The sequence below is a fragment of the Manis pentadactyla genome, chromosome 1 (assembly GCF_030020395.1).
Source record: "Manis pentadactyla isolate mManPen7 chromosome 1, mManPen7.hap1, whole genome shotgun sequence".
Classification (NCBI taxonomy): domain Eukaryota; kingdom Metazoa; phylum Chordata; class Mammalia; order Pholidota; family Manidae; genus Manis; species Manis pentadactyla.
In genome coordinates this window covers 85,819,861-85,834,298 of record NC_080019.1, presented here as the reverse complement: position 1 = coordinate 85,834,298, position 14,438 = coordinate 85,819,861, and the positions used below count along the sequence as shown (strand labels likewise).

At 37.4% G+C, this 14,438-nt stretch overlaps 1 long non-coding RNA gene across 1 annotated transcript in view; it reads left to right on the top strand.

Annotated features, from left to right (window-relative positions):
* The first annotated feature begins 1,389 nt into the window (after nt 1-1,389).
* The window catches only part of LOC118921879 (uncharacterized), a 114,118-nt gene continuing 101,069 nt past the window's right edge, over nt 1,390-14,438 (top strand). The window contains exons 1-2 of the long non-coding RNA XR_008996719.1: nt 1,390-1,660; nt 3,677-3,742. This is a non-coding gene — a long non-coding RNA (uncharacterized LOC118921879). The remainder of the gene's footprint in view (nt 1,661-3,676; nt 3,743-14,438) is intronic.

Here is a 14,438-nt window from a genome sequence, read left to right as displayed (position 1 = left end):
AGTATGTCTGAAAAAGTCTAATAAAGCTTTTTAAGCATATTCTTAGCCATTCTAAAAAAATGAGGCACCTAATATGATTTGATTGTGCTTTGATTTTTTTTCAGAAACCATATTAACTAATCTTCTAGAACATAGAAATTCATGATTTTAGGGCTATTATGGACCTAAGAAATCATCTAGTTCAATTGCCTTCATTTTGTAGATTAGAAAACTGAGAGTCATTGAATGAAAATGTGGCCTGGATTCATATAGCAGGTGTGAATAAAGAGGAGAGAGCAATGTGAATATGAATAAAATAATTTCAACTGAAAATCTGAAATTTTCTCCTCTCAGTGAGTATATAAGCCCTTATCCATCTACCATATATTTTGTATAAGGTTAGAACCAGTATTTCCCTTCTTGAAAAATACTTTTTGTAATGTAGAAATATAAAAATTGTTTTTATATAATATAAAGTCATTTTTTATTTGTCTCAACAGATATTTATGGAAAATGATTGCCTTCCAAACAATAACAAAAATCGTATGCGAGTGAACATTTCTATAATAACAATATGTAACATGAACATAGAAAACCTTTTGAGGCACTGATACTGAATATTTTAATATTTTAATTAGTTCCTCTGTTGCTAAATCCACAGCTGTACACTCCATACTTTTTTCCAAATTAGTAAGTAAACAATTATGAGATTGAACATGCATTATACCATGTCTGTTCTCATTAGTCCTATTTTTCAAGCAATGGTAATTCAAATAGGTACACTGTGGTTCCTTCTGTGGGGTTGGGGGGGTGGGATTATAAACAACAACAAAAAAGGCAGGGATAGCTATATGATGAAACATTATGCAACCATTAAAAACTATGCTATTAAATCACCTTATAATGGCAAGGGAAAAAGAATATGATATAATTTCAAGTGAAATAAGCTATAACCCAATTATAAATACAACAGGCACAGACACACACACACACACACACACACACACACACACACTCAAAGTGCAAACCTGTAAGAAAATATTTGATAATATTAACAGTGTAGGTTTTTTCCTAGGTTTCAGGAGTTTGGAAGGCTTTAAAAAAGTTTGCATTTTTAGTATTTTCTACCATTAGCATATTTACTTTTCTAATCCGGTAAATTAAAATTAATTTCAAATAAATATAAACATAAAAAAAGAAATGGAATATGATTAAGCATGTACAACTTCAGATGGCTTAAAGATTGCATTCAGACAGCACCTTTTCCCCAGAGAATGTTAGGATCTAGTATATATTTTCCAAGGCAGTAATGAGAAAAAAGACATTTTTTGCTCAGTTAAAGATTACAAGCTTTGCAAAGCGGAAGAGACCAGTGGAACAGGAAACAAAAGTAAAAAAGTTAAGATAAGGGACTGCTGAGAAAAACAAAAGAGGGTTGCTACCAAGTAGCAAAAACATTTTCTGAGTGTTTTGGCTTATAACACTACTCAGCAAAGTAGAAGAAATTAATAGCACTGTCAAATTTATAATATGGCAAGAATCATGCTTCTGTCATTTAATTCTCAGTTGTGTCACATTGGCCTGATCATTCTCATATGAACTGGATGTGATTTACCTCACCGTGGGAATCATCCAGAGAAGCAGAATGACCAGAAGTAATGGAACCAGGAGTTGAATCCAGGTCAGTCGGCCCCCAGAACTTCTGCTTTCTGCATTTTATGCTGCTTTCTCCAGAGTGCTCTGATGAAAGAACTAAACGTGTAGTCTGTTGTCTAAAATGGTAGTGGCTGTGGTATTTGACTGTAGGAAAAAGTGGAACGTGGTAATTTTATTTTCATATAGGAAACTAGAACAAGGGAGGGCTTTAATGTAGAGACAGACCTCAGTGTCCTCAACTCTCCAGCTGAGGAAAAGCCAGTGATATAACAGAAAACAAAATGGTCCTCCGCGTAAGAAAGACCTTCGTTCCTAGATTCCACATTTACTAAATACGTGACATGCAGCAAGTTTGCTCATCTTCCTGAGTCTCAGACTCCTCACCTATAAAATGTTTAATGATACCATGTTACAGGGTGGTTGGAAGAATAAATGAGAAAAATATTCAAAGGGTACCAAGAGATCACAGCACATAGGGGGCAACTCAGATATGTCAGTTCCCTTCTCCTTGAGTCCCAGCTTTTAGGTACTTACTACTATGACTACCACTACTCATCCCAGTACTTGTATTAGGTGCACCTGAGCTTCAGTTAGCAGGTGGCAGGCTTTTCCCTAGATTCCTAAGTGCAGGTCATTATTTTTAAGAAGTTCCTCTTTTTGAGCTGTTTCACTGTGACTTTCCCATTTTCTCACTTCCTCCATGAACTTACATTTTCAACTATCAAATTATAGAGGCCAAATTTAATAGGCTCTCAATAATGTAGAGAAGGACCCTAAGAGAGAGTTCAAGAGGTGAATAGCAGGAATCAGGCTCCTATCTTTTCAGTTGAGCTAAAACAGCATTTATTACTATGATTATTTTCTTTCCAACTTGAAGGCTGCAGACAGGGAGTACTTTTTCTCTCCTGCAACCTCTATCACTTTCTAATGTGGCAACTTCCCACATTTACTTTCCTTTTGTGGCCTCTAATTTCAATCCTCTCTTTCAATGGTCTCATCACAAACCCTGGCATCACTTAAAGACTTGTTAGAAATTCTTGGGCTCCACCTCAGACCTGCTGAATCACAAGCTCTGCAGATGGGACCCGGCAATCTATGTTTTGATGCATCATCCAGGAACATCTGCTACATTTTGAGAATCTGTGTTATAGAGGGTTACAGCTGAATCAATGCTAGCACTTAGCTTTCTTGACGGTAACCCAATCCCCAAACCCTTACAAATCCAGCTCTTGTTTACTACATGTTTGACATCACTGATTTCTTATGGGCATGTTCAGCAACTTTGTGGTGGCTCAGGTTAGCCTAGGCAGGGAGGGTTCATTTTTGCGATAATCTCACAAAAATGATATGCAGAGCATATCTTTATGTCTTTATGACCTCCCCCTTAATCCATTCCCTGTTTACCATACCCTTAAGACCTGGGCAGGTGAGCAGAGGGCTTAACTTTAGGGTTCTTTTTAAATATTAACAATTTAATCTTCTCTTTTGTTTGGAAGCCAGTGACTCACTTTATAGATTAAAAAGTAAAAGCAAAACAAAAACCTAACCAAAACAATGAAAAGAAAACAAACAGAACCCCGCTCCCCCCAAAACCAAGTCCTTAAAGTAACAGAAAATTTAAGCACTGTGTAAATGCTTGAGACCACGAAGGGAGGTGCCTGTATCACACAGGTGTATTCAATGTCGGCAACGTTTTTGTTTATAAGGCAGAGTTTTGTCTCCTCTACCTATTTATAACACCAACATAAACACAAAGTGGGGCTGAGCTTCTTAACTCCTAACATGACTTGTCAATGTGAAATACATACGAATATGCTCATACAGCAATAGAAAATGAAAAAGCTAAATTTCATTTTGATTTACATTGATAAATGTTGCTTTGTTCCTTTTGGTTTTGTTTCTCTTCCAAAATTTTTTTTTCAAGTCAGGGAAGCTATTCACATCACTGCACAAAAATCCTGTGTACTTTTTCAAGATATGAGAAACAGTAGTCAAACCGTGGACTAGGCAGTCTGACACTAAATCCTTACCTTGTCTACAGCTCGATGGTTCTGTGGTTGATCCCGGTGCTGGCTGATCTTTGTGATTGTTCGCTTACTCTTCCCAGGTAATGAAATTTCTTTCAATGGATTTGCTCCTTTACTACCCATGAATATTTCTTTTAAGACCCAACAGACCATACACCTTCTGTGCCATAATGCTTTCATCAGAAAATGAGGAATTTAGGAACATTTTGCAAAGATTTTTTTAATATCAAAAACAAAACCTAAATGCAAAGAGAAAGTGAATACAATGCAATCTGAGAGACAGAGACTCTCCTCGCCAAAGGATAGTCATTCTTCATCTCTCTCCCTGTTAGCTTACAGCAAAGCTATTCTTCTCCCTCCAGGCTATGGAACGATATCTAGGAATATTGTTTACATGGTCTATGGTGCGCATTTTGCTCAGGAATAGAATCTATGAGCTGCTTGTATGGGAAACAAAATGCTTTTGTATCCTTATTACTTTACAGAGTGAGACCAACCAAATGTCCAATACTGTTCTGAATAATGATCAAAGTAGAAGATAGAGCACTGAAATTAATTTTGGGGGCATAAAAATGATTTTATTATTCTTTATATCATCAGCACTTGGCACAGTTCTGGGCATATTACAGACAATTAATACATGTTGAAATCATGAGTGAATAACTACTAACACACATTGGCTTGATTAATTATTTGGGTAGTTTGAAGGAAAGTCCCCAAATGGATGAAAGATCTGAAGTAGGCTGTGATTCACTTTCACAGATTAACTAGTAAGAGTTTAAAAACTGAACAGCAACAAAAAAATAACCCTGTTAGACATGACATCTGAGTCATAACCCAGTAATGGAAGCGCTGGTTTTAAAGCATGTGTTATAATCATTAAATTTTGACATCCTTTTAGTATCATCCAACTTTACATGCCATGCTCAGTAACAGTATGTCAAGATGTGAAATGACCAGCCTGTCATGGAGAACACACAGATATAATTTCTCTTCTACATTTATGTAGCACTTTTCTTTCTTTTAGTAGAAATTGTGATTGTACTCTTGTGTTATATCAACGCTTGAAAGCACTTTAATGAACACGTTTGATATATGCTGATTGAATGCACAACAGTTTTTGTGTGTATTTTATAAATGGTTTATTTGGTTTCTGTTTCATACTTCTGATTTATATAAAAAGTCTTTTCCAAGGATGAATGCATTTTACCTTTGTAATTTTTTGTTAGGTCCTGAATTTTGGTCAGTGGGGGAGGAGGATTTTTTTTTCTACTTAAACACTTTCACTTCAGAACATCTTCAGATGCTTCTGAGTAATATGAATTCTAGTGGATGGTGATTTTTTAAAAATCCATTTAAAAATCACCAAAAAGTGAAGCCACAGCATTGAAGACTCAGTCTCTCTTTGCAGTTCTGTAAGTTAAAATGACTGAAAATGAAACTTTGTATGTGGTTAGTGTAGACTGAACTTAACACGTTTCTCAACCTAAGTTCCTTCTTTTAGGCAAATGTACTATACAGTTAGTAGTTTCTCTACTGATTCAACAGGGGATTAGAAAAAAAGGAGAATGGTTGCTTTAAAAAGTGTTTCCCAAGACTGACAAGTTAGATGACTAAATTCACTCTATTAACAAAATGTCAAGTGTTTTTCTTGCCTTCATATTTTTGTTCCCACATATCCTCCCCAAATCCTTTCCCTTTATTCAAATTCATGCTGTAACTTTCTTTAAATATGCTCTTTAGACAATCATCTCTTCCAAAAAACCCACTCTGATAAGCCCATAACTTGCTTAGAAGCACTTTTGTTTAAAATACTACCGTCTTTTGTATTTTCTTATATACTTCTTAAAGAAAAGTTATTGGGTTAAAAAAAACACAACCACCTTTGGCCATTCCCTAATGCCTACCTACGTTTACATACAAACTCCTCAATTAGAGTCTCAATCTCAATATTTCCACAGTATGACCCCATCCTTCTTCTCAAGCACTTTAATTCCTTCTATTTCCATCATAAATCAAACCCACTCTCCAAAGTAGACTCTCTACTATTTTCCAGTTATAATTTACTTACATTTTCTCTCTCTCAGCTTCTTACATCTACAACAGGTAACATGCCTCTGTCAGGTTTTATATTTTTTTAAGGTATTATTGATATACACTCTTATGAAGGTAGGGTTTATATTTCATAGGTATTTACCTAACAAATACCTATTAAGTGTCACCATACCCTTGGTACCAAACTAGGACATGGGGATGTGTTGGTGAACAGCTAAGAGGGCCACTCTTGCTTTAATGCTCTGCTGCCACCATTGCCAATTTCTTAATAGTTTTTGCAGAAAGGGACCCATATTTTTATTTTTCACTGAATCCCTAAAATTATGTAGCCAAGCTTGAATAAATACAAACTTTCTGAGTGAACAAATGATTCAAGGGTTAAAAGGATCTAATTGGAATAATTCTGCAGGGTATTTTTTCTTCTCGGATCTATCTTATTCCAGGAACACCATATGATTCTCAGTTATGTGAGGAAGACTAAGAAGTGGAAAAGTTCTCCTTTAAAAGAAGTCGTTGGTCCTCAGGTGTACTATTTCTTCAATACTAAATTGATCTCCAGGTTGTGTTCAGTGGAGGTATATTCTTTATGATCATCACTTCTCAAATCTATATCCCCAACATTAGAAGATGCATAAGTCAAAAATCCCAGGCTTTGTTTACCAGGCCATTCATCTCTTTGCACTTTGTGAATTCTTCTGCCTCCTGCTACATAATGCAAGTATGAATTAGAGATATCAATGTGGAGAAATACATGTCATTCAGGCCTCTGCTGATGAGTCCACAGAAGTTTGCAGAAAAAGCAAAAGCAGCAAAGACCTTCAGTTGGAAGGATTAACCACATTATATTTGTGCCTGGCAGTGAATGAAACTGGACCTGCTAGAGCTGAAGCCTTGTCACTTTGGGGGCCTGAAAGAAGTAGTTTAGTTCTTAGTCTAGACAAACACAGTGCTGGGAAGTATTCATGAGAACCGGGGATAAATATTGAGTTATTGACTGAGTTGCTCTTTCCAGTTGAGAAGCCCCTTTGAGAATTCAGATGGATTTTTAGCTCATCCACCAGTTCACCAAGCTACAATCAACACTTTATTACTAAGCTTCAATGTGACAGGCTGAGCTTGCAATATCTGTCTGGTCAATGATCCATGGATTATGGCTTCTTCCGTGCAGTTGACAACTTAAACTACTTAGCTCAAGAGGAGTTTCTACACTTGTAGCACTGAGTCAAAAAGGTGCCTACAGAGTAAATAAGACTTTAACAACATACCTGTCAATTCATTGCCTGTTGACACAGTACACTGATTCCTAGTTTATTTCATGTAACCCTTTTAAGGATCCCAGTAGACAATCTCATGAATGCGCTGAGCTTGGGCTTCGGATACTACTCTCTGTTAAACAAATAAGGACAGAAAACTCTTTTTATTAATAATAATTGCAGTACTTTATCATCTTTCAGAGGAGCTAAGAATAGATTGTAAAATTAGTCGTTACAAGTATTGCTTTGAGAGAAGGTGAAATTTAGGCCTATGTAACCAAGCTGGACAGAATAAACTCAGTTTTAAGTACACTTGCCAATTATTTGGAGATACAGAGTTAGCCACTTGCTAAAAGCACACATTCATTTTCGAAGGGTGGAATATAGTGAACCTATATTATTTAAGAACAAAATATCATCCCTCCACCTTTTTTCTCTGAATCCCTCAGGGGGAGAATTCCTCCTTGGTAGCAGCCTACTCATGCACTGTACATCTCTCCTGGCACCTCTTAATCTCCCTGTACTTATTTCTTTTTATCATTTTATCTCTTCCTTTAGAGGAAAACCAGTCTTTGAGTGTCAGGATATTCTTGGTATTTTTATCCACAGTTCTTGGTAGATAATAAATGCTTATTAAATGAATATTGAATCATGGCTGGAACATTCTTCTTTTAAATTATACCTTGTTTATCTGTATCTCCTGGTCCGTGACACTGAACTAGCAAACCTATGAAAGGCACTCTGAACCAATAGGATATTTATACCAGATATTGTAAGGACATACGAGAACATGCCCATGTGTGATGGTAGAGAGAAAGCGGTGTTTTCTATCTTGGAGGCAAGGCTAGCTCAAGTGGCAGAAGGAGGTAGAGTTTCAGAGAGCAAACAACACAAGGCTTGCTTTGATGCCTCTGTTCAGTGAACCACATCCTCACCCTTGGGGTGAATGAGCAGACTCACCCTTGCTCTCTGAAGAGCCTAGCTTGTGCACTAACATCTGAAAGAAGGCACTCGCTTTCAACTTCTACCCTGAAAATACAGGCTCTAGATGGGGGATGTGGAAGCACAGTTAGAGAGCCTATTAAACATTTCTTTGTCAGATGATAGGAACATCTGATTTAATAAAAGGGATTAGGGCACATTGATTTCTATACTTATATTTCAAATTTATTAAATTCCACATACACATCAGTTAAGTGTTTTGTGGAAGAAACTATTATATTCTACCATCTTTCACTGTAACAGAATTAAAAGTAAGGTAATATAAACAAAATACAATTTTCATGTAAAAAAATGTATTAAATTCCATGGGGCAGATGCCAACACATTCATTTAGAGAGTGAGAAATATTTCACAGGTATGTATAAAAGACATCTTGTAGAGAATGTTTTTTATAAACAAGACCATTCTAGACTGGTCTCAGCTTCTCTCCTTCTGGTCCTTTCAGAACTTAAAGATAAACTTAAGTACACACACACACACACACACACACGTATGTGTGTGTGTGTGTGTGTGTATGTATATATAATCTGCTTACAAAGTAGTTAATTTACTTGTAGTAGAAAAATTTAATATGTGTATCTACTTAAGTATATTGAGTAGGTGCCAACTGGAGACCTATTTCATAAAGCAGGATAAAAGAATGTAACAAAATTCTGAAAACTTATATAGCTCTCTTTTCCTCTAATATAGCTGTGTAAAGGTATTTTTTCAAGCAAGTTTTTCCTTTCTATTTTTAGTTGCACCAGTTCTTCTCAACATAATTTCCAATAACAACATAATATATGCAATACTATTTATTTATTGACAATTTTAAAAGTGATTTGTATTTTATTTTAATTTTTCTCATATTATTTTAAATTTACACTTTCTTTCCCTTAATTGTCCTTCATTTTGTAATCATCTACCAGAAAATTTTATTTTCAAGGGACTTGTGATATACACTGTTGACCCCCACCCCCACTGCTTCCATGTACACACAGAAGCATCATTTTGTTGAAATATCAGGAGACCACTCTCTCTTCCATAAGAGGGTAAATGTGAGTTAATTTAAGACAATTAATCATTTTTCCAGTAATAAAAATGGAAATGGTCATATGGTGCAATTCTAACCAAGGGAACGCCTGCTGAGAGGCACTTGGGGAAACTATTACACCAATTAATAAGAAACACAAGGAAAAAACATGGCCTTTATGGTCGTTTTTGGATGAAGATGCAATACTTGGAGCTTCTGTAGTGAACTTGCAGTTAGGTGGAAGAGAGGAGCCTGAGGGCAATGCTAAGGAATTAGAAAAAAAGGTGGACAGATACTGAGTCAATGATAAAATCATTATGAGTTAACAAACCATCTTATGTTGCTAAGCCACTTTAAGTAGCATCCTCTGTTCCTTTCATTGAAACCATACTAAGAGATACATCACTGTGGAGATTGGTGGTTTTACTGAGAATAAAGCTATGAATTAATACCAGAAAATGGCATTTAATTCAGTATTTTTTATTGAATGAACAGACTCAGCCATTTAAGCTTTATAATTTGATCATAGGATATTAGACGAAGACCAAATTTAGGCTCAGGCTGAAATTACATAATTTCAACTATCTATATGTTTGAAAATATTCTAACATTCAAGATTATATAGTCAAAGGGTTAAGCTGCTATAGTTTTCTCTATAGAATATCATTTACATTTTGAAAACTTCCTCTTCTCTCTCTCTCTCTGTATTTGCCCAATAGATTATGAAAAAGTGAATCTGAAATGTTTTGGTCTATTATCATATTGAGACAATAAAATCTGTGGTGTGACGGCTGAGAATTTACTCAAGAAGACATAGGTTTTTTGGCATATATAGAAAGTGCAGTCCATAGTCACATATAAATTATCTGCTGGGGATATTGCCAAGAGAATCAACAGAACTATTGGCCAGAGCATTTGAGGGGGAAAATCTTCAGAATATCAAAATTAAAAAGAATATTTTAAAGTACTTTGTTGATTTCTTTAAATGCTTGATTACTCTGTACAACATCATTTACAAGTAATTCCAGCCCACTAATTCTCCTACTTAGTATCACAATTTACTGGTATGTTAAGTGGCACTTTTTTATAGCTCCCTGGCAACTATGGCTTAAATGAATAAAAATAGAAAAATCCACTACATGTGTTTGATTAATTAAGTTGTACTTCATTGAAATCTAGTATTTCCTAGTATTTCTCATAGTGAATCTCTGTGAAGGGTGCACCAGAGACAGAACTCCAAGCTGGAGCAGCTTCGCAGGAGGCAGGACAGTGTTGTGTCTGCTGCAGGCTGATTCGGCAGGAGGCCAGGCGTGACCAGCAGCCGCTCTGGGCTCACACCTTCACATTGTGCTATGCCACAGTCGTTGCAGTGACTAAAGTGATCCAGAGCAGCAGGTCACATGCTCTGCTGTTGTCCCTGGGAGAGTAGCAGCTCCATCAGCATGTGTGTTTGGGGGTGGGGGTGGGGGGTGGCGCACGAGGGAGCAATGCCCCACCCCCAGGAAAGGATGGCAGAGATTCTAAGACAACACATGTCCTCCACACTTGGGATATTTACAGTGATATGCAGAGTTTCCCAAACTAATTTGCCTGTGAACTCTTTCCTCTCAGAACATCTGGTACCATTTCTGGGAAGTAAATTTTTGACTTAACACTTCGGAAAATTATTCTTTAGAGTATGCAAAACATTTCAATACAGATTAACTCCCTGGACCTTCATAACAATCCTCCTGAATGTCAGCCAGGCATGATCGACGTACCTTAAGAAACCCAGACTCAGAGAGATTTTGAGACTTGCAAAAAGTCACACAGATGACTGGAATAAAAATCTGGTCCTGATCACTTTGTCAAATGTTGTGAGATGGCCTTCAGATGGCAAAGCAGCCGGTTTTGTGAGTTTTCTCTAATTCTGAAAGAATCTCATGTATGGCTCTGCACACAGCAAAATCAATGCCACATGATGGCTTGGTTGCTACAACATTTTATAATCCATTAGTGCAATTACACAATACAGGCTTTAGCAGCAAATTACTTAGGTAAGGATTCTGTCTGTCCCTTTTGTTAGAGTTGTACCTTTGGGCAGATTACATTTACATTGGAAAATTGCGTCAGTGGAAAGGTTGGCCCTATAGGGTTGCTGTTGTGATTAATAAAGGTAATGTAGATTACTTAACACAATGACTTGGACACACCAACCATTCGAGAGGTCCTGGCTAAGATTTTAGAAACAATTTTCACAATTGAGTCAGGGTATAGTGAAGGATTCTATGAAGTTTCATTTTACTTGTATATTTCTCTCTTAATATACAAATTGAAATACAAAGTCTTGTCTGCAAATGCATTTGTTTTTCATGATCCGTATCTTCTAACACATTTTGGGGATAAAAAGACAAGACAGCTCCCTGGCAACTATGCTCACACAAATGGAAATCAATTAACCCTAACTTGAAACAGATGTCACTAAAATGTGCTGCAAGTAATTTCCCCATGAACAGCTAACACACCAGTTATGGAAAGGGAGAGGCATCCAAAGCCAGATGTTTTGAATGTCTTTGGAATTTATATACTTTCTTAACTGTGACCAGTTGAGTTACTGTATGTTGATAACTGAAATAACTTCTCCTTAATTGCACATCATTGTGATTTCAAAGACAGATCTTGGCCTAGTCAGAGGTACTTCTGCTCAGTGTGAAGCAAATGCCAGGACAGAACCCGATCAGGTGCACAGCCCACAGATAACATTTCTCTAAAATATTCCATCAGACCAAGGATTTCAGCATAGCTCCTTATGTCAGTATTACTATATACGTCACTGCAGTTGACAAATCTCAAAGGAGCGCACAACTATTCCACCCGGGGACTTATTCCAAGTCCGAAAGAAACAGATAAAGTGTATTATGATTTAGAGTCCATTGTTGAAAATAGGATATTGTGGCTTAAGGAAATATTTAGACATTACTTAAGCTAACTATTATGGGATTGAAGCAAAGGTCTAAATGTTATGACTGGAGCTGCACTCATGGTTCCAAAGTTTTCTGACCAAGCCAGTAGCTTGCAGAACAAACTTCACCTTGGAGTAGAGAATGGACACACACACATGTACACACACACACATGCACACAATCAGGCCCAAATAAAAACATAAGTTATGAATGCCATTTCCTAATCTTCCCTGTTTCAAAACCTAACTGGTACTGCTTAGCTTATTAAATATGAACAAATCACATAAAATATTCAAGAACTCTGCCTTTGAGAATTTGTATCATGAACCTGCATGTCAGGTTGTCTTGAAAATATACAGCAATCATATAGTGCCACAAATTCTGACTTACTTCACTACTGGGCTATAGTAGTAAAAAATATCCCTACAATAACTCCATTCTTAATATGATCACTCTTGGGTTTGGGTGTATTCAAAGAAAGCCAAAGCTTCTAAATCTCTGTGAAGTAAGGACATTTGGCAGTGGATAGAGACATCTGTCTCTGAGGAAAGGAGGGCAGTGTGGCGCCAGGGAAGGAGTGTGGGGTGATGTGGGACTACAGCTTGAAGTTACCTGCTTCAAGTATGAAATTGCTTCGAAGTCCTGCTTCAGCATACATTTGTGTGAATTTCATATTGATTTTTATTCATGTCTTTAAGTATAATTGCTTCTTTGGGAGAAACGTTGGTGGTTTCTCACACTTGCTGGTCTGCTCCCACATATGTGAAAACTACCTCCTTTGAGAAGTATGGACAAAGTGGGAAAAAAAGTTTACCTGAAGGAAAGTCTTTCATGACTCTGGAGTAAAAATCTCATGCAGGACTCATGTTTTATGCAATCTTCCTGCAAATACTATTAAGTAGTGAGCAGAGGATCATGTTGCCACACTGCTCTGACAACCAAAATCCTCAGGGAGGGCTCTTGGTTTTGTCTCAAAGAAAAAAAAAGTAGAAGTAGGAAGAAGGAAGTAGGGCCGCTGCTCTTTAGTGTGCAGAATAAAGCCATCACTCCTTGTAAGGACTTGAGGGCCAAAATAGATTGAGTCTTTAATAGGAGGTTTAATAAAAATGATTTATCTAGACCTATATGACTACCTCCCTTTTCTTTTCTCTACTAAAGATATTGGGCTGTTCTCAATGTGCCTTATAAAAGCTATTCAGCCCATTACTTAGGAGATACAAATAAGCTAAGGGGAGAGCAGGCTGTGAAGACAACAAGAAGCAAGAGGGACTTGGCCTAGTGGGCCTCCGACTAAACGCTTAAGTAGCCTGTGAGAGTTCCTCACTGTCTGGTTCTGTGCCTCAATACAGCTAATGAGGATTTGGAGGCAGGTTTGGTTATTCCTAGAAGTCAGCCCAGGATAGGATTATTGTAGGATATGTCCTGTTTTATTTCTTTTTCCAGGATATCAAAATGGAGGATCAAAGGATTGGATGGGATTTTGAGTCTAATGCATGAGAGAGAATCCTAATGTAATGGGAGCCAAAACATCATTGTCACTGTAACTCAAATGGGCGAGGATAACTCCCACCTACCAGGGACTGAGAAAAGAAATCACTGAATATTAAATCCAATTTTAAACTTAACCAATTAGATAATCTATATAATTCCTTTAGGTAATTCATATTCAGTTTGCATATGGAAAAAGGAAAACCTCAGTTTGGGCCACCTCTTCTCCTTTGCTTTGCTTCCTAAGTGATGACTAATTATCTGGTGTGAGGGGTGAGACAGGAAAGCACTGCTATACTTTGGCACAGCTTCTACTGCCGCCAACCCCTTCACCTGAAATGAAACAGGACATATTCTACAATAAGCCTGCCTTGGGGTGAATTTTAGGAATAACCAAATCTGCCTCCAAATCCTCATGAGCTGTACTGATGAGCTGAAGCAGGGTGAGGAACTCTTCACAGCACTACTTAAGCTATTAATCTGAGGCCCACTAGGCCAAGTCCTTCTTGCTACTTTCAGTCCTTACAGCCTCTTCTTCCCTTACCCTATCTATGTCTCTTAAGTAATGGGCTATGTAAGTTTAAGTGTCTATAAGACACACATAGAACAACCTTCGTCTCCGAGGCAATGTCCTTTTACCACCTCATTGCTACTCATCCACTCAGCATTCTGTAACCGACTTGTGGCTGGGGTCAGGTGGTGAACACTCTTGCCTTTCTGACAGTTTGGGAAGAATCTAGTGAATGGAATAAAGAAATGGATGAGGCAGGCCCCCTTCAGTCTCTGACGGTCCCACAGACCCTCCGATGACAGGTCAGGATGCTCACTTGGGCTCCACCTGGTGGCTTCTTCTGCACCTCTCTGTACATTCACCCATCCCTGCCCAAGCCATGTCAATGGCCAAACCTCACACCAGATTCTCAACCATGTCTTCTTTTTGCCATACAGAAACCAAAGGTGATAAGGAAAACTAAATCTCAGGACCTCCGCATGACAGCATCCGGGTAGGTATGGACGTTCAAGG